The sequence below is a fragment of the Ursus maritimus genome, unplaced genomic scaffold, assembly GCF_017311325.1.
Source record: "Ursus maritimus isolate PB19 unplaced genomic scaffold, ASM1731132v1 scaffold_14, whole genome shotgun sequence".
In the NCBI taxonomy this organism is placed as follows: Eukaryota; Metazoa; Chordata; class Mammalia; order Carnivora; family Ursidae; genus Ursus; species Ursus maritimus.
In genome coordinates this window covers 18,464,398-18,469,959 of record NW_024423786.1, presented here as the reverse complement: position 1 = coordinate 18,469,959, position 5,562 = coordinate 18,464,398, and positions in this window count along the sequence as shown.

The following is a 5,562-nucleotide window of genomic DNA, read 5'->3' as shown; positions in this document are numbered from 1 at the left end:
CGGGCGGGCGGCCGGCCGCCCCCTCCCTCCCTGCGAGGCAGCCCAGACACGCCGGCTGCGCCGCCCGCTCGCTAGCTCGCTCTCCCCGGACTGAGCCTAATTGCTCCAGACTTCCTCGGAAAATGCCCGAGGAACAGGACTCCTCCAGCCGTATATGCGCGAGCGCGTGCGCACTCACATCCTGCCTCGGCTGCCTCCAGCCCGCCCCCTGCAACGAGGAGGAGGCCGGGAGGCAGAGGAGGATGGGGAGACCCAAAGACTTGCCGAGCGGACTGGCCCGCCCAGGACGCCAGCCTGAGCCCTTCTCCCCTGCGACTGCTCTCTTGCAGTTTTCGCTATAAGATACACACACAAGTTAAGAAAAGCTCACTAAGTTTGGAGCTGAGGCTGCTGCAGTCATCCAGACAAGTTCTCCTGGAGCCCCTTCCGGGACGGATCGTGACTTTTTATTCCCCTCCCCCGCCCCCTCTTTTCTTGGCCGATTGCAGAGAACGAAGAATATTTTTGAGGCCCGCTATCTCAGCACTTACGGTCTTTATTTATTTCATTCCAGGGAAAGTTACAGAGCCTGCGGAACGCTCCGGCAGCTACAGCTCCGACCAGAGGTTCGGCGCACCCCAGGGTTTGGCCGGCCAGGGTTGCCAGGACCGGAGGGCAAATCTACAGTGGCGAATTGCAGGCACTAGGGCTGCTCGTAGGCTGTCGGGTTGGGAGAGGCTCGAGTGCTGGCTCCGTCCACCTCACTTAACACTTCTGAAGTGTCCGCGCTTCTAAATCGGTCCCTTTAAAAGTCATCAGTACAATGCTGTGAGAGAGTATTAGCGCCATTTAAAAATTATTTTTACTACATTACAAAAGAAGTAACGTTGGTCCCACAACGTTAAAAATCGCACAAGTATAGATCTTAGAGAAGTTACCCACCCCGCGTTCCCTGCAATCATGTGAACTGTGTTCCTTCAGTTTTGTTTTTTCCTTTGTGTATACTTTGTTATATTTCCATTTTACGTCAGGGAAGCTCAGGCTGGGAGAAGGAAAAAAAAAAAAAGTCCTGTAAGATCTCCTACAACAGTGTTTCTCAAACTTTAATGTGGATGTGGATTCTGATCCAGTAGGTCTGGGGCGGGGCCTGAGAATCTCCTGGTAAAAGAGCTTCCAAAAGAGGCTGATGCTTCTGATCCCTGTACCTGCACTTGATTGGAAAGTGGACACCCAAGAATCTGGACTTTTTTTCCTTCTCCTCTGGGGCAGCTTTTCAAGCAGTGTAGTGAGTCTTATAGTTTTCAGCAGTACTTCTGTGTGTTGAAGGAATACTTCAGGATTCCAATTTAGGTGATAAATACATAGCATCATCCATGGATTTGGTGATTTTTTTCTCTCCCAAGGCTGTAGACATGGCTAAAAAACAAAAACAAAACAAAACAAAACAAAAACCATGCAGTTAGCACTGGTAAGAAAGAAATCAAGCTATGGAATTCTCATTTGGACTCTGCTGCCAGTTTCTGAATAGCGAAGTGGAAAAGTTGGATCTCTGTGTTTAGTGTGGCTCTGAGGTCTAGAAAGTGGGATTACAGCATCCATTTTGTCTAATTGCTTTTACTTCTCTCCTTTATCTGGCTGCTGAAGCCCCATGACCTTCACTATTTAACTGCTTCACCGGAGTGAAAGGATTGCCTTGATGTCCACAGGATTACTTGTTTTGAATTGACCTTTAAAAAGTCCCTGACTAGATTTTCAGTGCATTATTGAGGTCACTGGACAGTGTTCTTAAATCAGTGTCGGTGGCATTTGTTGTCTATTTGTGGTAGAGGCTTTCTTTTCATTGCTTTAATCAATTAATGCATTTCTTTGATAGTACATGGGGCGGAATATAATTGGCCTTTGTTCAGATAAGCATGTGCCAGGAATCCTCCATCAGTATATTTATTAAGCGGCTCACAGGTTCTCAGATAATGAGTAAGAAACACATTCTTTCAACAAAGGTGTGTGGGCTTGTCAGTTTCACAGGGTGGGCTAGTGTCAACAGGGGGATAATCTTCAAACCAAACTGGTTTTGAGAAACAGGGAACGCTCATCATACACCATAAATGGGAAATGAGTGCTTGCTTTGGGTGTCAGCTTCTTTCAGGAGCCACCCACCACCACCGCCCCCCGCAGCAGACGGAGAGGTGGTTGATGAAATGCTACAGTGGAGGCCACAGAGAAGCTATAGTGTAACGTGGATCGGCCTCTTTAGGCAAAAGCAAAGTCTGTCTGAGCCACTCCTCGTTGGTTAATTTTAGAATAAAAAATATTGGAGGTCAGAAAAAAAAAGAAAAGAGAACCAACCCTCCTAGACTGTCAGAGCAATCAGATCATGTATATTATTTAGTGGCTACATTTAACAGAGGACTAAGAACCAGAAAGGTTAAAAAAAAAAAAAAAAACACAGTGTAGGGCAAGGTTTCTCCACCTTGGCATTACTGAGAGTCACAAAATTCTTTGTGGTGAGGGTTTGTTCTGTGCGTGGTCGGACGTTCAGCATCTCTGGTTACTATCCAGTAGATGCCAGTGGCAGCCCCACCCTCATCCCCCAGTTGTGACCACCAGATAGCGCCCATGTCCCCTGGGGGCAAAACTGCCCTAAATTGAGAACCACTGGTTTGGGGCAGCCTTTCATTAATTGCTGAAGTCAGGCAAGTACTAGCAGCCCACGTCCTCCGCTGACAGAATGACTATGAGTGCTGCACAGTGAGAGAGGGGTGTTAAAGTGGAACGTTGAGGCAGCACACTCCTTTCGGAGGGTGAATGGCACTGGTCTGGCAGGCCCTCTGAGAAAAGTAGCTAGTTTTTCTGCCATGGATTGCAGTCTTACTCAACAGTCACAGAAGCAGATGAGTGTTTATAAGCAGATGATCCCTTGGGGACAGGTGGATTGGTCACTTTGCAAACACTTCTTTTGGTATCCACCATTTCTGCCATCACTTCTTCTTTCTATAGTCTGATTCAGCACTTTCCAACCAAAAGTGATCCCAAGCCTAATGGAAATGCCAGGTTCACCATCACTCTGGTTTTAAATTTTGTTCTTCTTGTCTATCCTATTTAATCAGGAGAGGATAATGATCATGTCTGCCCAGTTTTGAGCAGGTAGTCCCTGCCAAGCATCGTGCTCACTACGTGACTTTCGTTTTTCTCGTGAATCCTCACAGCATATCACAAACTACATGTGTCCCTAGCTCCCGTTGACAGATGAAGAAACTGAGGTTTACAGAGATTATGTAAGTTATCAAAATAGCAGTCAAGAATATAGGCGGAAGGATTCCAGAACACTCACATTAACCTCTGCGAGCATTATGCAGCCTCTTGCAGAATCCCTGGCTCCTCGGGGGTTACTACCCTTACAAATGACGTAGATCACTCCATGCCCCCAACATGCCTCACCTCCTTCTTCCCCTATCAATCCTTAGCTTCCCCTAGGCCTTAAATAATTTGTGGGTTTGGTACTAGAGAAAGCAAAATGTCAAGGTTTTTTGCTTTTTTGGGCAGCTTCTCAAGGCTCAGATACTTATACTCTACTAACTGAAATAGCACCATCCAGTTTGATTAATACACTTTTTTTTTTCCTTTGCCAAGTAACGGTACCACCAGAGACTAGTAAGATGTATTATCACCGGCAAACTTGTGTGGCACACCTCAAGCAGACTGCTTGCCTCCTAACATAGCCCATGTCAGCCACTCTGGGGGCCTGGGCGTTTCCTTTGGCCTTAGGTAGGGAGAAGACTAGGTCATTTTCTATCCTGGACACTTGGACATTCGGGCAAGTCAGGATGACCTACCACAGTGAGGGCACTGGCCAGAAGACAGGAGGAGGTGCAAACAACCTTCCCACAAAGTTGTGAGAGAGGCTGGTTCTACACGGTGGTCAGGCCTCCTTCCCTGTCCCTCCAGATGGCATCGGCTTCTGCAGCACCAGGTGCATTCACTGGTGTAACAGTCATCACACCTGGAATATCTTAATTTAACAGTTAACTAGTAGCTACTGTATGTGAGGAAGGTGCTGTCGTGGCACTGGGACGACAGGGGTGAACCAGATGGGCAATGCTGCCTTACTGAGCCCTCATGCCAGGGTGCAGAGAGGCACGTACCAATAAACAGGTATGATAGTGACGTAATAATGGGATGATGGAAGTTCTCTAGCGCAGTGCTGATCAAAGTGTGGTCAGAGGCATGGACATCACCTGGAAGCCTGCCGGAAATACACGGACGCAGGCTTCATCCTGGGTGTACTGCATGAGAATCTGCATTTTAATGGTATCCCCAAGTGGTATGTATACGCTTAAAGTGTGAGAAGCACGGGTATAAAGACTATAAAAAAAGCTAATGTGCTGGAGAGAAATCAGAGGTGCGCCTTCTAAATAGGGAAGTCTGATGAGAGGAAATGTGAATTGTTGTTTAAAGGACGAGAATGTTAGTCACCATACAGTACATCCCTAGTTTTTGATGTAAAGTTCCATGATTCATTACTTGCGTATAACACTCAGTGCACCATGCAAAACTAGGGATGTACTGTATGGTGACTAACATAATAAAAAAATATTATTAAAAAGAAGAAGAAGAAGAAAGAAAAAGAAAGAAAAGGAAAGAAAGAAAGAAAAGAAAGAAAGAAAGGAAGGAAGGAAGAAAGACCCTTACTTTTTGCAGATGGATTTTGAAATATTTAATGGAGAAATTTCATGACGGGTATGGTTTGCTTTAAAATAGTTCAGCAAAAATAATAAACAAAATGTGGCAAAATATTAAAAAAAAAAAAAAGGGCCGAGAATGAGCCGGTAATAGTCAGCAGAACATTCCAGGCGGAAGCAACAGAGAGTGCAGAGGTCCAAAATAAGTCAAGCAGTTGCTTTATTGAAGTTAGATGGAGCTTGCCTAGAACTTAAAACCGGGTGAGAAAGGAGAAGAATAGAATCAAGGGTAAAGAAGCGGGTAGGATCCAAACATCCAGGGCTGGCAGGGCACACAGACTAAAGGGTTTGAAACGATGTTGAGAGTGCTGGGTGCACAGAGAGGTTTGGGGCAGCAGAGGGGCACAGCTTGATCAATGTCCAGTCTCTCCCTCCCCTGTTCTATTCTAGAGCAGGGCCACCCTAGCCACATTCTCTCCCACGTGTGTGTGTGACACTTCCTGGAGACTTACATGTTGAACAAACTGCCCCCTCTTGCTGCTCCATGTAAGTTCCTGCTTCTAACATCCTAAGGACAGATCGATGCTACTGTGTGCGGTTGTCTGTATTGCAGTGTGGGTTACATAGGCTTCTGTGGCCTATCATCATTTAGAACATTGTTCCCACAACAAAATCTGTTCTGAATTCTGAACAATCAGCTCCTACAGGAAGATCTGGATCACTATCCGCTTGTGAACTGAGTGGCTTTTATACAGACAAGGTGTGTGTGTCTATGCATGACAAGTGTGGTTCCAGACTCGTGACATTGTAGACATTTGGAGCTAGAAGGGAGCTCCTCTTTTATCCCACAAATACTGATCCACTATCATATAGAGAGCATAGATGACAAGACATATGAAAAAGG